General features: G+C 43.9%; 1 long non-coding RNA gene across 5 annotated transcripts in view; it reads right to left on the reverse strand.

Annotated features, from left to right (window-relative positions):
• Nucleotides 1-5474: 5474 nt before the first annotated feature.
• LOC129048429 (uncharacterized) overlaps nucleotides 5475-25831 on the reverse strand; it is a 115574-nt gene continuing 95217 nt past the window's right edge. For 4 of the 5 annotated variants that reach the window (XR_008510766.2, XR_010141402.1, XR_010141403.1 and 1 more), the window contains 3 exons: nucleotides 23625-23749; nucleotides 15941-16060; nucleotides 5475-5682 (listed from right to left, as the gene is read on the reverse strand). This is a non-coding gene — a long non-coding RNA (uncharacterized LOC129048429). Of the gene's footprint in view, nucleotides 5683-5716; nucleotides 12649-15940; nucleotides 16061-23624; nucleotides 23750-25831 lie in introns of those variants that run through there. The other variant, XR_010141401.1, reaches the window with a different exon arrangement.

Here is a 25831-nt window from a genome sequence, read left to right on the forward strand (position 1 = left end):
TTTGTTGTTTTTTGTTTTTTTGAGACGGAGTCTCACTCTGTCGCCCAGGCTGGGGTGCAGTGGTGTGATCTCGGCTCACTGCAAGCTCCACCTCCTAGCCCAAAGACTGGGCTGAAAGGCACTGGGTTGCTCATGAGGATTCAGCCCCTAGGGTTGAGGAGCTTCCAGGCTTTGGAGAAGCATATGGCCATCAATGTCGAATAAAACTGGGCTTTTGTAAGAACGGCTTGTAGACACGGGGGACATCTGGCGCTGGGACTGAGTGAGCGCTTACCCTGTACAAGAAGTGAGGAACAGCTTGTGACAGGCTGGGGCTTGAGCCATGCTCCCAGACATGCATGGGAACTCTTATTCTTGCTCATGAAATGTATCCCTGAAACCAAGCTTCTGCTACCAAAATAGCACAATTTGACAGCAGTGCTTTCAGCCTTACAGCAGACACTGCCTACGACCTCTCCCTCAACAGAACCAGCAGTAGGGGAAGCTTTGCAGGGGGGAACGTTGCACATCTCGCACACCCGTGCGCGTGGGATCCACAGCGCTCCCCACACCCGTGCGCGTGGGATCCGGAGCTCCCCGCACACCCGTGCGCGTGGGATCCACAGCGCTCCTCACACCCGTGCGTGTGGGATCTGGAGCTCCCCGCACACCTGTGCGTGTGGGATCCAGAGTTCTCAGTGCGTGTGTCTTTCTTTGAATCCTAAAAGTTTCATCTGGACTGCTGGGTATAGAAATTACTGCTCGAAGGTTAGAGGACTGCATACCTTCTCTGTCCTGTGTAACTAGGTACTTCATAACACTAAGTCATGTGAGTTGGGAACATTAAGAAAATGAACTCCTGCTAGTATTTAAACGTGTGACTACGAGGCATGCCTGAAACTGAGAACATGGACATCAGCAACATACTGTGCATGAACGGCAGCTGTTTGAGTGCCAGATGCCTCATTCCTTGTTCAACCACACTTCTCAGTTTTCTTCATGTGAAGAAACTTATGTCCAAAACATGCTGTTTCCCATGTGCCTAACAGTACACCTTTAAAAAATATCATGACTTGTGAAACCAACTTGATTGTTCTAGTCTACACCAAAAATAATTAGGCCACTTTGACGTGTGAGGCAGGCAGAGCTGTTGCCAGTTGGCTGGCCATAATGCAATGACTGTTGTATGGTAGTATACCATGGTTCTCAGAAGTTTAGATGTGCCAGGCTGGAGTGCAGTGGCACGATCTTGGCTCACTGCAACCTCTGTCCCCTGGGTTCAAGTGATTCTCCTGCCTCAGCCTCCCGAGTAGCTGGGATTACAGGTGTGTGCCACTATGCCCATCTAATTTTTGTATTTTTAATAGAAACAGGGTTTTGCCATGTTGCGCAGGCTGGTCTTGAACTCCTGACCTCAGGTGATCCCCCAGCCTCGGCCTCCCAAAGTGCCGGGATTACAGGCGTGAGCAACCGCGCTGGCCATGATTCATCCTTTCTAAGGTCATCTTAAAGACATAGACTTGATTCTGAACTACTCAAGCATGGTATATTTTAATCTTTATGCTTTGTGGGAAGGTTTTTTCTGTATAAATCCATTTTCTTGGCTGGGCATGGTGGCTCACACCTATAATCCCAGCACCTTAGGAGGCTGGGGCAGGAGGATTGCCTGAAGCTAGGAATTAAAGACCAGCCTGGACAACATGGTGGGACTGTCTTCGCAAAAAAAAAAAAAAAAAAAAAATTAAGCAAATTAGCCAGGCATGGTGGTGCACACCTGTAGTCCCAGCTACGATATATACATGATTCATTGATCTTGTTGTCTGTATCCTTAAGTTGTCCCATCTTCAGGGCCATGTGATGCGGAGTTTTCAGAAAGCGACATGGGAGTCAGCATGTTCATTCACTCCTTCAAGTCAACAAGTGAGGCTGCATTTGTAAGAAGTCCAGGAGGAGACAGGGCAGCTTTGGGACCTAGGGCTGTGGCAACCCTGACATTACCATCCTGGGCTTGCTTTCTTCCGGCTGTGTATGTAGCTCCACAGATGCTACAGCCACGCAGTCATGGCAGTCAAGAATAACAACTACCGTGTACAGAGTGCTCACCCTGCGCCTAGGGGCTTCCACATTTAATTCTCCTAGCAGCCCAACAAGTGTTGATGCTGTTACCATTATCTTCATTTTGCAGATGAGGAAGCAAGCTTGGAGAAGTTCAGTAGCTTGCCAAAGGTCACATGGCTCAGGACCAAGTGCAGAACCGGGACAGGGAGCCTCTGTCCTGGCGGTTCTCACCGAGTCTGGACCCAAAGGCAGGAAAGTGTTAAGAAACACTTGCTGGCAGTGACTCAAGCAGGTGGTGGCTGCAGAGAGAGAGAGAGCTCTGTGGCTCTGAGTGGCTATGTGTGGGAACACCCAGACCTTCCTGTTCAAATGCACAAAAGCACATTTTCGCTTCTCTCTGGTTTTTCAAATCCCTGATGCTGATCAGGAAAAAATGACTCTACAGTTTAAGGACTAAGGACTAGCTAGCTATTGGAACATCAAAGTCACAGTTATGCTCATTGAAATAGAATCTTACAGCTAAAAGAGGTCTCGCCGGTGTAATTTTTTTATTTTTATTTATTTGTTTTTTGAGACAAAGTCTCATGCTAGGTCACCCAGGCTGAAGTGCAGTGGTACCATCTTGGCTCACTGCAACCTCTGCCTCCCAGGCTCAAGCAATTCTCCCACCTCAGCCTCCCAAGGAGCTGGAACTACAGGTACGCGCCACTACGCTTGGCTAATTTTTGTGTTTTTTTGTAGAGACGGGGTTTCGCCATGTTGTCCAGGCTGGTCTTGAATTCCTAGGCTCAAGTAATCCACCTGCCTTGGCCTCCCAAAGTGCTGGGGTTACAGGCATGAGCCACTGAGACTGACCAACAGGTGTAATTTACTCCTTTCATTTTATAGACAAGAAAACCAAATTTCAGGTTGATTTACTTAAATATTGCCAGCTATTGACAATAGACTAGAAATACTCAGATCTCTGAACTAGTGTGATAATCTTTATATTACTGTGATGCCTCTATTTTTCTATAAACTTGATTTTCAACCAGCTTTTGTGCAGCATAGCTTTCTGAGGAAGGATTTGTCCCTGTGGTTTGAATGGACGGAAGCTGGAAGGAAAACCCCGTCACTTACTATGCAAAAGTCCAGCTGGTCTCTGTGACAGCTGGAGGACACAGGAACTCTGCCAGATCTATCTCAGCCACCTCACTTGATAAAGGATGCTTGACCTGTGGTTCAGTCATTTTCTAGGACAAATGGCTGTTAACAAGATGTACAAGAGCTCTTGTTTTCAACGTTTGTGGAGCTCTCAGAAGCGCTGACTTACAGCAGACCAGCGTGAGGCTTGACTTAGGAATGAACTTTTAAATTCTTACCTTTTAAAACACAGTTTACTATTGATACACTTTTTTTTTTTTTTTTTTTTTTTTTTTTTTTTTTGAGACAGAGTCTTGCTCTGTCGCCCAGGCTGGAGTGCAGTAGTGCAATCTCGGCTCACTGCAACCCTCGCCTCTCGAGTTCAAGTGATCCTCCTGCCTCAGCCTCATGAGTAGCTGGGACTACAGGCGCACGCCACTACACCGAGCTAATTCTTGTATTTTTAGTAGAGACAGGGTTTCGCCATATTGCCCAGGCTGGTCTCGAACTCCTGACCTCAGGGTATCCACCTGCCTCGGCCTCCCAAAGTGCTGGGGTTACAGACATAAGCCACCGCGCCCAGCCACTACTGATAGACTTTTGAGGAGGTGAGAAGCCCAAATAAGGAGGCTTTGGATGAAAGTGGGCTGTCCCGGGAGAGGATAGCATGAGTGTGCCCGTTTGTGTCTTCTGTTTTGTGTTCCATACCTCTGGAATTTTCATTCAGTAGGTCTGGGAATTTGTATTTTTAACTAGTTCCTTGCATGTTGGTTGGTTTGTTTGTTTCTTTTTGAGACAGGGTCTTGCTCTGTTGCCCCTGCTGGAGTGCAGTGGCACAATCACAGATCACCTCAGCCTCCACCTCCTGAGCTGAAGCGATCCTCCTGCCTCAGCCCCCGGAATAGCTGGGACCACAGGCATGTGCCACCACCACACCAGGCTCAAGTTCCTGGCATGTTTCTGAAGCACTCTAGTGTTGGAGAACACTGAACTGTATGATCTGGGGTTGGGCCTAGCCTAATTTTCCTGTAAGTCATGGATGCTCTTACCCAGCATTTATCCAGCACGCAGACTGTTTAATGTCACAGCCACAGCACCACCTAGTGTATGTGTGACTTCCAAACGGCGTATTTTCTTAGAAACATTAGTCTATGAACATTTCAAAACTCAACGGGTGGTATTTCTTTTCTGCCATGGACTTTCCAAGTGTATGCCAAACCCTATGGGGGCAAGGGATTAAGGGCAGTTTTCTCTGATCTAGTTTAGTGAATTATATTCAGAGTAACTCTGGGGAGTCTTGGGTTAACTGTGGGGGAGGGGCAATAATCTTAAACTACAGAGTTTTCTCTAAGAGTACACAGTTAATTGCTAATAGACTGAATTATTTGACATAAGAACTTTAGACATTACTTCCAGGCCACATAGTTTTAGCAAGTAAGAGACTTTAAAATGAATCCATCTTTTCTCAGCAAATTACCAGTTTTGCTTTAACTGCATATGATGGGTTACTTTAGGTGGTTAGAACGTAATGGAAAATGAGGCCAGGTGTGGTGGCTCACACCTTTGGGAGGCTGAGCACTTTGGGAGGCCGAACCAGGTGGATCACTTGAGGTTAGGAGTTTGAGACCAGCCTGGCCAACATGGCAAAACCCCATCTCTACTAAAAATACAGAAATTAGCTGGATGTGGTGGCACGCACTTGTAGTTCCAGCTACTGGGGAAGCTGAAGCAGGAGAATCGCTTGCAGTGAGCCGAGATCACACCACTGCACTCTAGCCTGGGTGACAGAGTGAGGCTCTGTCTCAAAAAAAAAAAAAAATAGTGGAAAAGAGTCAAAGCATTTTGCGTATCGCTCAGACATGGCTGTGGGTGGCATTTTAGTTCTTATCATAACCTGTGATCACAGTGTTGGCCTCATGGGAATTGGATGAGCATAATCATATCACTAGAAGTTCTTGGAAAATAAGTGTCATTGACTGTGGGAGAGCAGTGATATTTTCATACTCTAAAAAGTATACATATCCTGTTGCTTAGTAATGCCGAGATCAGCATCTGTTTTGTTACTGTAGCTTGAAATATCATGAAAATGTAATTGGAGACGAAGGTGCTAGTGGCATTTAGCAATTACTTAGAGGTTAGATTAGTGACATGGTAATGATAATTAGATTACATGCCTTTGAACAATTTCTATTCAGAGACTTTTGATATAATATATGATATTATGAATAAGATAATGTTAGAAATTCCTAATTTTAGAATATTAGTCCATCTCAATATTAATTTAAAAATAAATACACATACATGCATACTTCTTTGGTCAGCCAGAATTTTTTTTATTAGCCTATTCCTCACATAACCAGCCAGTGTTAAAATACATTTGATGTCATGAAGGTTGCAGCTTTTAGGCAGTATAATTTTTTTTCCTGGCATGCATAGTTCTGTATTATGTACATGGTTTCATTCATCCTTTTATCCAGATGTCTGAATTGATGTAACCCAGCTGGACTTTATTGGAGTTTAGACCTAGAAGGGTAGAAGACAAATCTACTTTATCAAGGGTATATCATGCCTAACCTATTAGTCTTTCTAGTCAAGTAACCTGACTTAACATCATTAAATGCTGGGTTGCTGTTGCTCCAGGAATACAGGATTGTGGCAGTTTGGGGGTAGGGAGGGGAGGTTGGAGTACCAGTTGAGGGTTTCATAGAGGGGACACCCCATGTAACAATAGAGAGAGAAGACTGAGTTGCTGGAGGGGCTTAGCAGAAAATCTACGGGAACTCTTCCACAGCTGATATGGACTTCACCCACCAAAGCACATTGAGATTAGCTGTGGTTTCTTAGGGATTTCCACTACAATCAATTACTTGAATACTTCTAGAGCATTTAGTATCCCAGACACCCCTGTTTCATGACTTTGATTTTAAAATGAGTCAGGCAGTGATTACGCATGTTCTTAAAAATCCATCCTGGATAAAAAGAACTACAGAAACAAAAGAACAAAGTCCAAAGCTACAGGCGCTGCGAAGAGCAGAATGAACAGTGGGTGTGTGCTTGGCTGGAGGAACCACAGCTGACAGCCACCAGACCTGGGTTTTGGTCCCAGCTTTTCTGTTAAATCTGCCTGTGTCACTTTGGCAAGGTCATTTGACCTCTGTCTGATTGGGAACCTCTGTTTTCTCCACACTGACCTTGACATTTGTGACACTGTGATGAAATTCACAGTGAAATGTAAATGTCAAAGAAGAGTTCATCAGATCTTATTTGTTCCCTCATCCCTGTGAACACAGCTTCTAGATTCTCAGTACTCAAGTCATGAACTATAAAATTATCTTTCAGAATGTCTTCAACATCAATATTTTTAATAATCCATTCTGAGGATTGCCCAGCATTTAAGAGAAAAAAGCCTTAGGCTGAAACTGGCCTGTGATGAAGGTAGGGACATCTACTTTGATTCTGGTAACTGGATTAAGATTTTCACACATGAAGACTTTACTTGGGCAAATTTTGTTTTACTTATGTTATTTATAAATGCGCCAAAACTGTGACTGACTGAAAATTTTCCACCGCAGGAGTTTCCTCTGCCCTTCTCAACCTAACAGGGCTGCACCGAGTTAACAGAAATTATCACTGGCTTAGAAAAGGTTGTGGCTTTCAGTGTACATTACAAGGGTTACTGTCCCATAACCCAGTTTATTATTTTAATATTCTTGAAAGAACTGAAGTAATGAAGGGAGAGGCTATATTTTCTTTAGATTTTTTTCATGTTATTTGAAAAGTTTTATTGACACTTATTTTTCTTAGCAGAAAAACAAATTGAAAAAATTTTTAAATGTACTTTAAAATGTACATTTTAAAATATTTTCAATTACCCTTTAATAAAGCCGAGGGAAAATAAATAATATAAAATTATACATTTTATAGATGTGAAATATGTCATAAAAATCAAAGTTTATAAAAAATGTTTACCAAAATATATAACCAGGCTGGGCACGTTGGCTCATGCCTGTAATCTGAGCAATTTGGGAGGCTGGGGCGGGCAGATCAATTGAGGTCAGGAGTTCGAGACCAGCCTGGCCAACATGTTGTAACCCCATCTCTACTAAAAATACAAAAAGTAAGCCAGGCATGGTGGTGCTTGCCTGTAGTCCCAGCTACACAGGAGCCTGAGGCAGAAGAATCGCTTAAACCTGGGAGGCGGAGGTTGCAGTGAGCCGACATCACACCGTTGTACTCCAGCCTGGGTGACAGAGTGACACTCCATCTCAAAACAAAACAAATGTATAACCAGTATAAGGCTAATTTAAAATAGTTTTAATATTTTTGATAGGAATGCATTTCTAGTTTGCTTATTAAAATTTATTGTGGTGTGAGTTTTAAAATTATATATACAATGGATAAACTGACTTTTAATATATATTTTTTATTTCAATAGCTTTTGGAGTATAAGTGGTTTTTGGTTTCATGAATGAATTGTATAGTGGTGAAGTCTGGAAATGCTAGTGCACTCGTCACCCCAGGAATATAAATTGTACCCAAGGATAAAATGATTTGATAGGCTCAATCATGATCGATTTGAATAAGCTGATACTTGAAAATATTTCCTTATTCCTGACGTTTGATAACTTCAAGTCCCTGAGACCCAGAGCAAAGGCCTTCTTGTCGTGAAAAGGCAGCTACATCTAGTGGTTGGTGGCATTTTCATTGGAAAATTTGGTTTATGAAGAAAATCCTTCATAGCTGTCTTTGCTGACGTTCTGTGGTTTTACAGAGCATTACAACTAATGTGGTGTGTATGTGTAACTTAACTGAGGTATAACTTTGACACCATAAAATTCACCCATTTTACCTGTACAATTCAATGATTTTTAACAAATTTACCAAGTTGTATAATCATCACCACAATACAGATTTAGAACATTTCCATCACCCCAGTAAGATTATTCACTCCCATTTATAGTTAACCAACACTTTGGTTTTATTTATTCTTATTATTATTGTTTTTCTTTTAAAGACTAGGTCTCACTCTGTCGCCCAGGCTGGAGTGCAGTGGTGCAATCATAGCTCATTGCAGCCTCAAACTCCTGGGCTCAAGTGATCCTCCCACCTCAGCCTCCCGAGTAGCTGGGACTACAGGTGTCCATTGCCATATCTGGCTAATTTTTTAATTTTTAAATGAAAATAATGCCCAGGCTGTTCTCGAACTCATGGCCTCAAACAATCCTCCCACCTTGGCCTCCCAAAGTGCTAAGATTACAGGTGTGAGCCGCCGCGTCCAGCCCCTGGCCAGTATCTTGATTGTAGCCTGTGAAAGACCCTTAGTTAGAGGACCCAGTTAAGCCAGGGCCGGATTTCTGATTTACAGAAACTGTGAGATAATAAATGCTGTGTTAAGCCTCTAAGTTTGGGGATTGTTATGCAGCAATATGGAACTAATACGTCTACTCTCCAAGCTAATCTAGCAATGTATGCAACTGAGTATCCAGTCTGCCAACCACAGAGACCAGTACTGTGTCCCTTCACTGGCACTATCCTTGGAGGAGAAGAACCAGCCACTAGCTGGCAAGTCAGTGACAGGGACCCTCTTCCACCTTGGAAGGGACAGAGACAGAATGTTTGATCCTCTGGCATGGGATACCTCATAACATCACATCAGGCCTCGGACCCACGTTACAGCAAGAGAGGTGGGAGAGTGGCCCAGGAATACAGGATCCCGTAGCGAAGCCACAGAACAGTGGACCTGATAGAGGCATGGCTGAAGTGCCCACTCCAGGGCAGGACTTTCAGGGCATGAGGTGCCATCCTACAGGACACAGGCTGCACTTTAGAGACCTTTACACAGTGCTCAGTGGGAAGAATGCACGGGCCTGGGGACCAGAGGCCCTGCCTGTCTCATCCCCAGGGACCAGTTGGGAAAGGAATCGGCATTTCCCATTCTCTGTAAGTTTGGGTTCTGCAGGTCTAAAGGGCCTGGTCCCAGGAGGACACTTCTGCCAGGGGAGGTGCCACCAGGGCACTCAATCTCCTTGTGCCAAGGGACCTTGCAGCAGGAAGAGGAGTCACCCTCCTGGTGGCACTGACTGGCCACCATTACCAGGAGGAGGAAAGGCTTCTGCTCCAGACTGGAAGCATATATTTGGCACCCAGGCGATCCACGTGGGCACCTCAAGTGCAGCGATCCCAGCTGAGAACAGCAGATGTGCCGGCTGAGGGATGGATGAATGGGGAACAGATGTAGAGGAAAGAGACGAGGAGTGTGGACTGCAGCCTGAGGCCAGCTGTGGTGGGAAGGGCTGTGGTTTGTCCTATTAACCTTCCTCTTCTAAATTCTCCCATAGGCCAGGTATGGTGGTATACACCTGTAGTCCCAGCTACTTGGGAGGCTGAGGCAGGAGGATCCCTTGAGGCCAGGACTTGGAGGTTGCAGTGAGCTATGATGGCACCACTGCATTCCAGCCTGGGTGACAGAGTGGGATACTGTCTCTAAAAAAAGAAAAAGAAAAAAAAATCCTCAGGAGGAGGCTCCCCCACACGCCCCAGAACCTCCAAGGAGCTGCTCTCTTAATGTATGTGAGCAGCTGGCGGGCAGGGGTGGCTGTGGGGAAGACTGGGACATCCCCCGCTCCCCTGCATTCAGGATCTTGCCCTTAGCTGCTGGGAGTGCTGTCAGCCCACAGCCTTCAACTCAGTCCCTTTGGGTGCTGCCTCACCTGATGCTCACAGGTCTGTATCCAGCAATGGACCCAGGTGGCCCCACCAGACCACACCTAGGGTCGGTCTAGCTCCTGAGCTTCCTGTGGGGTCAGATGAGGTGGTCATTTGGCCAGCACAGGAGCTGTTTCTCCCTCCACCCACTCTTGGACTCTTGCCCTCCCAAGAGCATCCCTATGAAACCTTGTGTGCGTGCCAAGTCCATCTCAGAGCCCGCTCTCTGGCAGCAACTTTGTGCCGATCAATGACAAAACTTAGACAAGTTGGGCCATTTTTCTAGAAAATCATAAATTTCCAAGCCAACTCAAGGGAAAAGAGAAGCCATGAACAGTATAACCATTCACAAAAATTAATTATACAAAATAACACCAGGGTCATTCAGCTTTACAAGCAAGTGCTATCAGATTTCAAGGTATGGATTCCTATCTTAGAAAAAAAACAGTTACAGAAAATAGTAAAAGAAACCTAACTTATTTTATGAGATTTGCATAACATTTGTAGTAAAATTAGGAAAGTCCAGTATAAAAGAAAATGTATATGCTAATCTAATTGATAAACTAATATACAAAAGATCTAAATAAAGTGTTACTAAACTAAATCCAGCTATATATTAAAAATATTACAGTATGATCAACTAAGGTTATCCTAGGAATACACATTAACAGATTAACATACAAAAAGAGAAAGAAAACATATTTCACTTGATGCAGAAAAACATTAGCTATGGTTCAACACCCTTTCTTGTTGTCAAAACGTTTACAAGACAAACTTCCTGGCAAACCAAGAATAGATGGTGATATGGTTTGGCTGTGTCCCCACCCAAATCTCAGCTTGCATTGTAGTCCCCATAATCCCCACATGTCGAGGGAAGGACTTGGTGGGAGATGATTGAATCATGGGGGTGGTTCCCCTATGCTGTTCTCATGATAGTGAGGAGTTCTCACGAGATCTGATGGTTTTGTAAGTGTTTGACAATTTCTCCTTCACACACGCCCTTTCCTGTTGCCTTGTGAAGAAGGTGCTTGCTTCCTTTTTGCCTTCCGCCATGATTGTAAGTTTCCTGAGGCCTCCCCAGCCATGTGGAACCCAGCCATGAGTCAATTAAACCTCTTCCGTTTATAAATTACTCAGTCTCAGGTATTTCTTCATAGCAGTGTGAGAACAGACTAATACAGATAGGAACTCCCAAAACTTGACAGTGTACAACCAGCTTACTTATTAGTATAGTTAGCAGCATGATTCAGTATTGTAATGAAGTCCCTAGCTAGTGCAACAAGTTAAGAAAAACAAAACAAAAGATACTAAGTTGTCATTATTTACAGATTAAAATGTCCATATACAAAATTCAAAAGAATCTGCAGACAAAATGTTAGAAAGAAAAATAAAATTCACTAAGCTTGCTAAATAAAAGATAAATATGTAAATTAAAATTTAATAGTATTCATATATACCTACAAAAAACAAGTAGAAATTGTAATAGTAAAAAATCCTATTCATAACAGCAAAACATATACACAGCACCTAGGAATAAACATAACAAAGGCTATACAACAATTTTACAGAAAAAAATATAAATCTTTACTAAAGGGCACAAAAGAAGGCCTAAATAGAGAAACCATGTTATAAATGGAAAGCTCAGCATTCTAAAGATGTCAATTCTCAAGTCAATCTATGAATTCAATACTACTCCAATCAACACCCTAACAGGGCTTCTTTTTCCATAGAACCCAGCAAACATCTCAAAACTCACAGTGAATTGTAAAAGGCCAATGTGGTGACTGAATAATGGCTCCCATGAAAATGTCCACCTCTTAAAGGCTGGACCGGTGGATACATTGCAATAGCAAAAGAGACTTTTCAGATGTGATTACATTAAGAGACTTGAGATGAGGAGATTAACCTGTATTATTGTGTAGACCAATCACTAGGGTCCTTCTAAGAGGGAAGTGGGATGGTCAGAGTGAGAAAGAGGCTATGTGACCAGAGGAGCAGAGAGAGAGAGACCAGAAGATGCTGCACTGCTGCCTTGCAGAAGGGGGAAGGAGCCATGAACCCAGAAATGTAGGCAGCTTCTAGAAGCTGGAAAAGACAGGGCCATGGATTCTTCCCAAGAGCCTCCAGGAGGAACACAGACCTCCAGAACTGTAAGAGAATAAACTTGTGTTGTTTTCAGCCCCTAAGTTTGTGGTAATTTGTTATAACAGCAACAGGAGACTAACACGGTAAAAAATAGTCAAGTGACTTAGAAGAATAAGGAGAGAAACTTGCCTTGCAGGTATCAAGACTTTCTAGAAAACTATTGTGATTTGAGTAATATGGAACTGATGCAGAGTGTGAGACTAATGAAATAGAAAGGAGTGATAACCACTCGCTGAGTATGGTATGTCTAGAGCTGGCATTACAAACCAGGAGGAGAAGAACAGACTCTTCAATAAACAGTGCTGGGTAACTGCTTATGCACATGATACCTCATTTAATAAAATACCTCATTAATAAAATACATTCTGGCCAGGCCCAGTGGCTCACACCTATAATCCTAGCACTTTGGGAGGCTTTGGTGGGTGGATTACTTGAGATCAGGAGTTTGAGATTAGTCTGGCCAACATGGTGAAACCCCGTCTCTACAAATACAAATATCAGCTGAACGTTGTGGTGTGTGTCTGTAATCCCAGCTACGCAGGAGGCTGAGGCAGGAGAATCGCTTGAAACCAGGAGGCAGAAGTTGCAGTGAGCCGAGATCATGCCACTGTACTCCATCCTGGGCGACAGAGCGAGATTCTGCCTCAAAAATAAATAAATAAAAAATAAAAATACATTCTGTCAATCAAACATTAAAACTTTTGAAGAAAATTAGAAGAATGTCTATATCAGGATTAGGATTTGTTGAAAAATTATTGAAAAGCTCAAACAGTACAGAAAGGTCAGGTAGAGATCGAGTATGTTAAAAAAGGAAATTGCTGTATGACAAATAACACCATAACAAGGGTAAGAGACAAGCCACAGACTAGAAGATATTTTCATCACATAAACCTGGCAGAGGATTATTATCTAGATATAACAAGAACTAGCATTTTTTTTTTTTGAGACAGGGTCTTACTCTGTTGCCCGGACTGGAGTGCAGTGGTACGATCTTAGCTCGCTGCAACATCCACCTCCCAGGTTCAAGCAATTCTCATGCCTCAGCCTCCCCAGTAGCTGAGACTAAAGGCACCCGCCACCATGCCCGGCTAATTTTTTTTTTTTAATTTTTAGTAGAGACAGAGTTTCACCATGTTGGCCAGGCTGATCTCGAACTCCTGACCTCAAGTGATCTGTCCACCACGGCCTCTCAAAGTGCTGGGATTATAGGTGTGAGCCACCGTGCCTGGCCTTAAGAACTAACATAAATTGGCTGGGCGCGGTGGCTCACACCTGTAATCCCAGCACTTTGGGAGGCCCAGGCTGGCGGATCACGAGGTCAGGAGATCAAGACCACGGTGAAACCCCGTCTCTACTAAAAATACAAAAAATTAGCCGGGCACAGTGGCGGGTGCCTGTAGTCCCAACCACCCGGGAGGCCGAGGCAGGAGAATGGCATGAACCCGGGAGGTGGAGCTTGCAGTGAGCCGAGATCGCTCCACTGCACTCCAGCCTGGGCGACAGAGTGAGACTCCGTCTCAAAAAAAAAAAAAAAAAAAAAAAGAACTAACATAAATTAATAAGGAAAAATACAGCAATTTACATGCAATATGGGTGAAAACTGAATGTTTACAAAAGGGAAAAAGCAATGAATAAACAGGAAAATATGCTGAATCTTTCTTGTATTAAGGAAATGAAGATTAAAACTAATTATTTCATATTCAGCAGATGGGGGAAAAATTTTAATACCACCTAGTGTTGGGAGGATAGGGAGGAATGGGGACTCATATACTACTGGTTGGAATGCAAATTGCATCTTTATAGAGAAATTGGTCGCTACCTATCAACCTTGAAGAGGCATGTATGTTGGGAGAGCTCCTAGATGTATATCTGAGAGACTCTCAAATAAGGAGGCAGGTACAAGGAGATTGTTTATTGCGACAATGTTTATAATAGAAAATTTTAGCCTGGTGCCTGTAATCCCAGCACTTTGGGAAGATGAGGCTGGCGGATCACCTGAGATCAGGAGTTTGAGACCAGCCTGGCCACTAAAAATACAAAATTACTAAAAATACTACTAAAAATACAAAATTAGCTGGGCATGGTGGCGCATGCCTGTAATCTCAGCTACTCAGGAGGCAAGGCTGGAGAATCGCTTGAACCCAGGAGGTGGAGGCTACAGTGAGCTGAGATTTCAACACTGCACTCCAGCCAGGGCGACAAGAGCAAAACACCGAATCAAAAAAAAGAAAAAGGAAAAAGAAAATGCTGGAAACAACCTAAGTGTCCTTCAGTAAGGAAGGGATAACTGTGGCTTATTCATACAAAGGAATGCTATTCAGCAGTTCGAATGCATGAATTATAGCTACATGGATCCAAAGGATCAATGTTGGACTGTATTTCCCATAGGAAAAAACCTGTAAACTGATCTAAGAGTTATACCACTTGTGTCAGTTTTACCCTCATAAAATAACACTATAGGCCAAGTGTGATGGCTCACGCCTGTAATCCCAGCACTTTGAGAGAACGAGGTGTGTGGATTGCTTGAGGCCAGGAGTTCGAGACCAGTCTGGGCAACGTGGCAAAACCCCTTCTCTACTAAAAATACAAAAATTAGCCGGGCATGGTGGCGGGTGCCTGTGGTTCCAGCTACTCCAGAGGCTGAGGTGGGAGGATCCCTTGAGCCCAGGAGTTAGAGGCTGCAGTGAGTCAAGACCGTGCCACTGCACTCCAGCCTGGGCAAAGGAGTGAGGCTGTCTCCAAAAAAAAAAGCCAGTTCTGCTCACTTTTGCCCTGTCTGCTGCCTAGCTTGCAAACATGATGGCTGAGGAGGATCCGTGCCATCCTAAACTACAAGGTGACCTTGATGACAGGTCACACTCTGAGGATGGAGAGGCAGAAACAGCGTCGTAAGGACTGCAGCGTGGCTTTTATGTGAAGCCACCATACTGGCTCCTGAAAGGCCTCCCTATGTCAGGGCTGTTATATGAGAATAAACTCTTGTATTCAAGCCACTCTCGTGCGGTTTCCGTTACTCCTGGGGGAATGCAACTGCTAACTGACACGGCTTCCATATTGTGGGGTCTGACCTAAGCAGACCTGTACTATGATTTTAGTGATTCAATTTTACCTTTGGTCCCATTATTTTGAATGTCAGTTGGGGGATGTTTATTCACAAGACTGCAGATTGCGGACTCCACCACCACCCATGAAGTAATAGAGCATGCATTTTATATTTTCTCTATAGTTTTTTTAATTTTTAAATTTTTTTTAGAGATGGGATCTTGCTGTGTTGGCCAGGCTGGTCTTGAATTCCTGGCCTCAAGTGATCCTCCTGCCTCAGTCTCCCAAAGTACTGGGATTACAGGTGTGAGCCACCACACCCAACCTATCTGTAGTTTTTTAAAAATTATTAAGTAAAGGGTTGACAACACCAAGTACAATACCTTCTGTAGATAAAATATACCCAAATATTAATACAATATCTCCTTAAAAATCATTGAAAACACATACATTTATTTTGTAGCTACTATTATAAGGCGGGAAAGTTTGTATTTTCTTTATAGCTGGCACCAGAATACTTTTGACAGAAAAACAAAACAAAACAACAACAAAAAAACAAACAACAACAAAACACCTGTTTCTGTTGGGAAAAATCTATTTGTGTGCTTGGGGTGGAAGCTGCTTCCCTAGAGCCTGAGTATTGGCCGCCCCCAGGCTTGAGGAAATTGAAAACTCCTGTGCATTAGAGAGGAGAGAATTTCCTAACTCCAGGGTTCCTTTTTGTGGGAGGTGGAAGTTTGAGGTGGGATTTGCTGTGTGATAAAGACTTCCCTGGGAACCTACTTGTTCACAGCTCACAGAGTATGAATGTGAGGCATGCCAACTCTGATGGCAGAAACTTAGGGCCAAATAGAGGCAGTAGGAGCAGTGGCAGAAACAAGGGGCCTACCTGTAGCCAGTGTCTTGATGACATTTTGGGGTTCCTCCTGACATCCTCGGAGATAAATGACTCTAGGACATAGCCGGAAGTTCATGATCACTATGGCTGCCAAAGCCATGGACTCAGGTGCTGGAGAGTGGGAAAGTATTACAGACAATTTTATTTTTAAATACGAGAGCCAAAATTCTCAATAAAATATTCATAAAGATCATTTAAAAGTACATTTAAATAGTAATATAGATCAACTAGGTGAGATTCATCTCAGGAACACAAAAACCCAAAAAAAATTTTTAATGCAAAAATGTTAAGAAATCTATGAATATAACTCATATTCATTTGTTAAGAAGGAAAAATATGATTATCTCCACAGACGCCAAAAACTGGAACCACTTTCTCCAGCTTTCCTCCCAACCGGGAGACAGTAAACAAAATGGCAAGTGGAAGGCCGCGATTTCTGTTCTTGTGCAAAACTCATCCTTGGATTCCTATGTCTCTGTTTGGCCCGCCTCTTTCTTGTTGGGTATATTAGGGTGATTCTTAAGGAATTCCTCCCTCGCCACTCACCTCCGTTCCTTTTTTTAAATTTTTATTTATTTATTTATTTATTTTGAGACAAGGTCTTGCTCTGTCGCCCAGGCTGGAGTACAGTGACGTGATCTCGGCTCACTGCAACCTCCGCCTCCCGGGTTCAAACGATGCTCCTGCCTCAGCCTCCCGAGTAGCTGGGACTACAGCCGCGCGCCACCACACCCAGCTAATTTTTGTGTATTTTTAGTAGAGACGGTGTTTCACCATGTTGGCCAGGCTGGTCTGGAACTCCTGACCTCAAGTGATCTGCCTGCCTCGGCCTCCCAAAGTGCTGGGATTACAGGTGTGAGCCACCACGCCCGGCCTTTTTATTAAAGATTTTTAAAGGGGCCACGCTAATCTTCTCTGTATTATTCCAATTTTAGTATACGTGCTGCTGAGGTGAGCAGGACATCTTGTTCCTCTTATACTGCTGCTGGGAGTGGGAATGGGATGAGTCAGGAGCACCTAGAACCTGCTTGGTCAAGAGGATAGTGGGACTCTCCCACGTCACTCTTACTCTTGATGGGAATTTTTTAAGATTATAATATAAGTAAGACCAGTCCCTCCATGCCCTGTCCACAAGTACCTTTTGTAATTGCTACTGCATTATTTTGCTGCTTTTAAACCACTTCTCTACTTGTTGTGAATTTTGAGGAGGTATATCATTTGAGTCTCTCCCCATTTTACCACCGAGGTCTAGAATATGCACTAATTTAAAAAGAGAAATTGGCAACTTTCGTGGGAGGGTGAGGGATCCTTGATTGTCACATATAGATTGATTAAGATCCTATTCTGCTTTTCCCATGGAATGGGAACTTCTGGAGCCTGTGGTCCTAGTATGAGCCTGGCTATCAGGCAATCACAAAGCTCCTATTTGAGGTAAGAAGACACCAGAGGCCAGGCACAGTGGCTCACACCTGTAGTCCCAGAGCTTTGGGAGGCCGAAGTGGGAGGATCACTTGAGGCCAGGAGTTTGAGACTTGCCTGGGCAACGTAGCAAGATGCTATCTCTATAAAAAAACATTAGCCAGGCAGGCTTGGCACAGTGGCTCACTCCTGTAATCCCAGCACTTTGGGAGGCCAAGGTGGGTGGATCACCTGAGGTCGGGAGTTCAAGACCAGCCTGACCAACATGGAGAAGCCCCATCTGTACTAAAAATACAAAATTAGCCAGGCATGGTGGCGCCTGCCTGTAATGGGGGAGGCTGAGACAGGAGAATTGCTTGAACCCGGGAGGCGGAAGTAGCAGTGAGCCAAGATCTCGCCACTGCACTCCAGCCTGGGCAACAAGAGCGAAACTCCATCTCAAAAAAAAAAAAATTAGCTAAGCATTGTGCCATGTGCCTGTGGTCCCAGCTACTCGGGAGGCTGAGTCAGGAGAATCACTTGAGCCCAGAAGTTCAAGATCACAGTGAGCTATGATTGCACCACTGTACTCCAGTCTGGGCAACAGAGTGAGACCCTCTCTCTTTAAAAAAAAAGAAAAATTCAGAAATCAGATACTTTATAGGGAAGGCAGGACAGGAACTGAAGACAGGCCTTTTTATCTGTCTTTGGAACTTGCCACTAAATATTGCAGTAATGACAGCCCCTGAGGCACAGAAGCAAAAGGGATTTAAGAAGGAATTTCTGGAGCCACACATTCAGAACATTAAATGGATTTAGAGTTGTCACCAACTGGTTCCGGTGGCAGGATGCCCAAACACATTCAGATGGGAACCAGCAGTAATGAGTATTGTCAGGAATCATCTGTTAGATTTCTAAACACACACGAACAGGAAGGAGGAAGGACCTCTGTATAGCACTGAAACCAGAGAGACTTGTGCCTCAACGTGGGCTACTCAATCAGACACTCTAGGAAACATGTATTTTTACAAAGCTCTACAGACAATTCTGTTACCCACTGCTATGGTTTAATGTGTCTGGCAAATGCCAGGTGTTGGAACTGAATCCCCAGTGTGGCAGTTGTGAGGGGCAGGGCCTTTAAGAGGCGATTGGGTCATGAGGGCTCTGCTCTTATGAATGGATTAACCCATTCACGGGTTCATGGGTTAATGGATGAATGGTTATCATGGGAGTGGCACTGGTGGCTTTATAAGAGGAAGAGAGCCTTGAGCTAGCACATGCAGCCCCTTCCACTGGGCGACACCCTCACAACTCCGCAGTCTCCACCAGCAAGAAGGCCTCTACCAGATGCTGATCCTTGACGTGGGACTTCTCAGCCTCCACTGTAAGAAGTAAATTCCTTTCCTTTAGAAATTTCCCAGTTGCAGGTATTCTGTTATAAGCAACAGAAAATGGACTAAGACACCCTGACAGGGCTGAGAACTGTTTCAGTAGAGGCTCTTCTTTTCCTCACCCATTGTGACCAGGGACTCAGGCCTCCACAGTGCTGCAGCATACTACAGTTTCATATAATACGGGCCAGGTGCAGTGGCTCATGCCTGTAATCCCAGCACTTTGGGAGGCCGAGGTGGGTGGATCACCTGAGGTCAGGAGTTCAAGACCAGCTTGGCCAACATGGTGAAACCCCGTCTCTACTAAAAATACAAAAATTAGCCGGGCTTGGTGGTGGGTGCCTGTAATTCCAGTTACTTGGGAGGCTGAGGCAGGAGAATCGCTTGAACCAGGGAGGTGGAGGTTGCAGTGAGCCGAGATGGCGCCACTGTACTCTAGCCTGGGCAACAGAGTGAGACTCCATCTCAAAAACAAAGAAACAAAAAACATAATCATCGGCCAAGCAGAGTGGCTCACGCCAGTAATCCCAACATTTTGGGAGGCTGAAGCAGGTAGATCCTTTGAGGCCAGGAGTTCAAGACCAGTCTGGGCAAGAATCACACCACTGCACTCTGGCCTGTGTGAGACTCTTGTCTCTTAAAAACAAAAATAAAAACCAAAAATTGACATAATAATGATATTTATGACTGATAACAAATACTGAGACATACAAGAATTTTAGGAATCTCATACAATTTTGGAATACATATTGATAATACATTTATATAAATACAACTCAAAGAAGGTTAAATACCATTTCTCATTTAACAATGCTTCCCATATAATTATTTACATAGTAAATAAGCCTAACACATCTCTCTTGGACTCCCAGGGGTCCTTTTTGGAACCTCTAAAAGTTAGTTCGAGGTTAAAAGGACAATTTTAGAATTTAAAATTTGACTTTGGGAAGTTTATCCAATATGAAAGGTTTAAAACACTTGATCAAAATAGGAGTACAGGTCACTGCAAAGTAATAGTCATTCATTCAGCTAAAGTGATAATTCAGATTTCAAAAAGCAAAAACCTTTACTCTTTGATAGAGAGACACTCAGTTTTTCAAACAATCAAAAGACCTAATGAAGACAGCATAAGACCAACAGAATCTGTCTCTCCTTCTCCCCTTTTTTACAGTTGATCTCAGAGGTAAACAAAATCTTTTGCTTTTATTAATACTACACAAAAATCTCATTCAAAAGAGATAATCAGCTTCTACTTTTGCATTAGTATTTTGTTTTGTTTTGTTTTTGAGACAGAGTTTTGCTCTGTTGCTCAGGCTGGAGAGCAGCGGCATGATCTCAGCTCACTGCAGCCTTCACCTCCCAGGTTAAAGTGATCCTCCTGCCTCAGCCTCTCAAGTAGCTGGGATTACAGAGGTGCAATATCATGCCCAGAAAATGTTTGTATTTTTAGCAGATACAGGGTTTTTCCATGTTGCCCAGGCTGGTCTCGCACTCTTGGACTCAAGTGATTTCCCCACCTTGGCCTCACAGAGTGCTGGGATTACAGACGTGAGCTACCATATTATGCTGCATTAGTGTATTATTAATAGTTAGGCCAATTTCAACAAAGCCTTATAAATAGATGCATCCAATTTCAATAAACTTTGACCACACAAAGTAAGATTTCTGTTTACCTTTTATAACCTCTTACAAGTTTTCTCATTCTTTTTCCCTCCAACTTTCCATATCTATTCATCTAAACTAGACAAAATTACTTCTCCTGTAGCAAAAACTGCATTCTCATGCCTTTCCTATCACCCTCCTCACCAAAAACACATACTTTTCTTATACACTCTATATACAGAAGTGTTTCTCTCAGTTCTAGTTGTTTTAGTTATATATTAACTATAATTTTAACCCTTAGTAGCCCTATTTTTCAGTGAAAAACCTAGGGAGTAAGCTATTTTAATTGTTATGTATCGGGGCAGAGCCCAGGACAGAGGCCAGAGCTGTAAAGACAATACCCAGAGGATCCAACCCTTCCCAGAATGGCCAGGAAATCCTGCTGGCCCAGGGAAGATGGGCCCAGGCACTGCAGACACACGTGGGTCCCCAGGCCTCACCATGGCCACTGTGTAGACTCCAGAATCAAATGGCTTAAAACCTAAGTCATAAAGTCACAGACAAATCAAGCAAGTTTGAAAAATATCTCCTAGCACTTTGGGAGGCTGAGGCGGGAGGATCTCTTGAGCCCAGGAGTTCAAGATCATCTGGGGCAACATAAGGAGATGCCATCCCTTCAAAAAGTAAAAAAAAAATTAGGCAGGTATGGAGGTATGCACCTGTAGTTCCAGCTACTCAGGAGGCTGAAGTGGGAGGATAACTTGAGCCTGGGAGGCCAAGGCTGTAGTGAGCCTTGATCGTGCTGCTGTGTTCCAGCCTGGGCAACAGAGCAGGACCGTGTTTCAAAGACAGTAACAACAACAAGAAAAATTGCAGAAGGTGTTAACAGGTTTACAACCTTAAAACATACCACACAGACAGTATAAACTCGTCTAAACCAATAGACTCAGACAAAATGTCTAAATTAAATTCAGACGATGTTTTTATTGTATCAACAATATTAAAACTGGTTTTATTTACCAAAGATGTTGCATGAATTTGAAATGCATTTGGGCTAATTTACTTCATTTATAAATGCTAATTTATTTATAAGTCAGTTTGGTACCATGTAGACAATATACAAGCAGACACGTATATATAAAAATACATGCAGACGGCTGGGTGTGGTGACTTACGCCTGTAATCCCAGCACTTTGGGAGGCCGAGGCTGGCGGATCACCTGAGGTCAGGAGTTCAAGACCAGCCTGATCAACATGGAGAAACCCCATCTCTACTAAAAATACAAAATTAGCTGAGCGTGGTGGTGGGCGCCTGTAATCCCAGCTACTCAGGAGGCTGAGGCAGGAGAATCGCTTGAACTCGGCAGGCGGAGGTTGCAGTGAGCCGAGATCCCGCCATTGCACTCCAGCCTGGGCAACAAGAGTGAAACTCCGTCTCAAAACAAAACAAAACAAAAAAAAACAAAACATGCAGACGTAAATAACATAAATAAAGGTCTTATAGCTTTGATTTCAAAATTATAGCCATGAGACTGGTAAAACTCACTAGTTTAAAAGGACAGGTGGATTAAACTGTGTCTCTGTAAATGGAACAGATTAGAGTTTATCTGTCTCACATAGTTGAAGCCTTTACTGAGATAATAATAAGAGATAATAATCTCTAATTATCAGATTTCAACCAGGAAAAACAGCCAATATTTTTGGCTTTTGAACCTTTTAACCAAAAGGAAGTGGCTCCCTAACTGGAAATCAAATCCAGTCCACAGTGGTGAAAGCGCAGAATTTTAACTCCTAGGCCACAAGGTGCAGTGGCCGCCACTACAAATCCTGCAGGGACTCCAAAGCAGGCAGCTTGAGCGTACAAAGGATTTTAACTTGGTTTTCTGTCGGATTTTTGTTCTGAAACTTTTGTTAGGAAAATGTCTAAGGCTAGCCATGATACTATTAGTGCCTTTCTTTTAATTTGATCTTTACCTAAACACAAATAAGGCACTTGTTTGGAATGAGAGGTCTCTAAAATAGTTTTAGTTTAGGGGGCCTTTGTAACTTAAAGAATCAATCTTTTGGCCACTAATGATTAGAATTTCCTGAGATGTGGCCCCAGGCATGGTGGCTCAAGCCTGTAATCCCAGCACTTTGGGAGGCCAAGCGGGGGGGTGGATCACTTGAGGTCAGGAGTTCAAGACCAGCCTGCCAACATGGTGAAACCCTGTCTCTACTAAAAATACAAAAATTAGCTGGGTATGGTGGCTTGCCTCTGTAATCCCAGTTACTTGGGAGGCTGAGACAGGAGAATGCTTGAACCCGGGAGGCGGAGGTTGCAGGGGGCTGAGATTGAGCCACTGCACTCTAGCCTAGGTGCCAGAGTGAGACTCTGTCTCAAGAAAAAAAAAAAAAAGAATTTCCCGAGATGTACTTATGCAAATAGCAACTCAATCTAATAAGCCTCTTCATGGAATGCCCAGGAGGTTATTTTCCAGGTTTCAATTAAGTTTTTACCAATAAACAAGAGGTGCTTCTTGGAGAGGGCATGGAACAGGCAGCCTCAACGATCCCCATCCTCACAAATTCACTCCCAGGAATAGACTAAGGCAGCAAAAGGCTCTTGTTGCCACAGATGATAAAGGATGGTGTTTTTACATACAGTGCCTCTAGTATCCCACAAATTTGTGGGGGGCCACCAGTCATACACCTATTAATCTGTGACACGAGGCAGGCTCTCCCGGGATTGGTCTTTCCCAGGACTAACCAGGCAGCAAGGGTTGAGACAACAAAAGCACCTTATAAATAGGGCCCGTTGGCGCAGTGGCACGTGCCTGTAATTCCAGCTACTCAGGAGGCTGATGCAAGAGAATCGCTTGAACCTGGGAAGCGGAGGTTGCAGTGGGCTGAGATCACACCACTGCACCCCAGCCTGGGTGACAGAGCAAGACTCCATCTAAAAAAAAAACAACGACAACAATAAAAAAAACTGCAGGGCCAGCTGGCACAGTGGGCTTCTGGGGGTTCTAGGTCCATGTTCTACCCTGGGGCGCCCCTCTTTATGACAGATCAATACCAAAATACAAGGGAAAAGACTGAGAGAAAAAGGATCAGACAATACGAACATTCATGCCTAAAAATACACCAGAATCGCTACGTAACCCAAGACTAGTCACACAAATCCTTTTCTCCAATTAATCAAGATTTTAGGCAAGGGAAAAGAGGCAAACAGTGATTTCTGCTGTCTGCTTGACCGGATTTCACGGAGAGAGGCCTGGAGCCTGGCTGGTAGGAATTTCTTACCCTTCTGATGCTTTGTCAGGTCCTGGGTTCCCTGGACTGTGGCTTCCAGAAAAGTAGAGCAGCTTTAGGATCCTGTCTGTGACGCCAGCACTGTGGGGGCCAAGGGAAACCTTCCCGAAGGTTTGCTGAACATCAACAGACAAAGGCAGATTATTAAGAGACAAAGCATGCAAATCTATTAACATGAACAGGGGAAAATCACAGAGCGATTACCCCAGCTTCCCAGTGAAGCACAGAAGCTTTTCTGGTTTTTTTTTTTTTTTTTTGAGACAGAGTCTCGCTCTGTTGCCCAGGCTAGAGTGCAGTGGCGCCATCTCGGCTCACTGAAACCTCCACCTCCCAGGTTCAAGTGATTCCCATGCCTCAGCCTCCAGAGTAGCTGGGAATACCCCACCACCACACCCGGCTAATTTTTTGTATTTTTAGTAGACATGGGGTTTGGCCATGTTGGCCAGGCTGGTCTTGAACTCCTGACCTCAAGTGATCCACCCACCTGGGCCTCCCAAAGTGTTGGGATTACAGGCATGAGCCACCAGGCCCAGACTTTTCTACCACTTTGAAATTACAGAAAAAATGGGGGCTCTGAGCATGGCCCCAAAAAGTTTATGGTGGTAAGTCAGGTGACAGTGGCAAGACAGATTATGGAAGGGACAGAAGAGGATGCCTGGCTAGCAAAGGTGGTCTTGTTATGCAGCTGAAACCTCACAGGTAGCAGCCCTCAGAGAGAAGAGGTGGGAAATATTCCTTTCAGATCTTGAGAGATGTCAGACTCTCAGTTCATCTTTCCTAGATCTGGACCAGCGAGGAGCTCAGAAAGCCTGGCTGCAGGGATGCAGATTTGCTCTACAGATGCAAAGCTCAATGCAAAAGACAGCTTTGCAGGGCTGTTTGGCTCTCTGAAGAGCTCTCTCAAAATATGTCAACAAAGCATATTTTGGTGTGAAGTATTTTGGTTTCCTTCAATATCTCAGGACCTTTGGAGCTTAAAATCAAGTTATCTGACCAGACCTATGATCTGATTTCTTTTGAGAACTTAGAAGAAAACTTAGAATGAAATAACAAGAACAGGCCATGAGAATGTGGGAAAATGAGAGGCTGGAGTTGGATGTTTTGATCCTCAGAATCCTCATTCAACAAATGAGGAGTAAAACACTGTATATATAGTATATGTCTCTACATACAGATATATAGAGTTGCTGGATTAATGTATTTGGGACATTCTTAGGTTAAAAAATTAATTTTTAAATCTGAACTGTAAATATTACTGGGTGTCCTGTATTTTTATTTGCTAAACCTGGCAGCCTTAGTAATTGTAAACAAAAAAATTAAATATAAGGTTTGCTAAATCCTGTTAATCAATTTCAATCATTTTCTCCAAAACCTTCCTAGGGGAAATTACTCTGTTTTAAGAGGGCCAAGGTGTTAAGTCGCGCTGACTAAAATTTGCTAACTGACCTCTAGAGGGAGCCAAATTGATAAAGAAACCGAAATGACATCCTAAATCCAGTGAACTTCTCTCTCGCTCTGTTTTTTTTTTTTTTTTTTTTTTTTTTGATGGAGTCTTGCTCTGTCGCCCAGGCTGGAGTGCAATGGCGCGATCTTGGCTCACTGCAACCTCCACCTCCCGGGTTCAAGCGATTCTTCTGCCTCAGCCTCCCGAGTAGCTGGGATTACAAGCTCGCACCACCACCCCTGGCTAATTTCTTCTGTTTTTAGTAGTGACTTTTAATATTTTTCGTAGACATGGCCAGGTGCGGTGGCTCACACCTGTAATCCCAGCACTTTGGCAGGCCGAGGCGGGCGGATCACGGGGTCAGGAGATCGAGACTATCCTGGCTAACATGGTGAAACCCCGTCTCTACTAAAAAAATACAAAAAAAAATTAGCCGAGTGTGGTGGCAGGCACCTGTAGTCCCAGTTACTCAGGAGGCTGAGGCAGGAGAATCGCTTGAACTAGGGAGGCAAAGGTTGCAGTGAGCCGAGTTTGCGCCACTGCACTCTAGCCTGGCAACAGAGCAACACTCTGTCTCAAACAACAACAACAACAAAATGATGCCATTATAACAATCTATGACCCAGCCAGGTTTGTCTCAAAATATAAAGAGGAAGAGGCCGGGCACAGTGGCTCACCCCTGTAATCCTAGCACTTCGGGAGGCAGAGGTGGGCAGATAACTTGAGGCCAGGAGTTCGAGACCAGCTTGGTCAA

The sequence above is a fragment of the Pongo abelii genome, chromosome 8 (assembly GCF_028885655.2).
Source record: "Pongo abelii isolate AG06213 chromosome 8, NHGRI_mPonAbe1-v2.0_pri, whole genome shotgun sequence".
Taxonomy (NCBI): Eukaryota; Metazoa; Chordata; class Mammalia; order Primates; family Hominidae; genus Pongo; species Pongo abelii.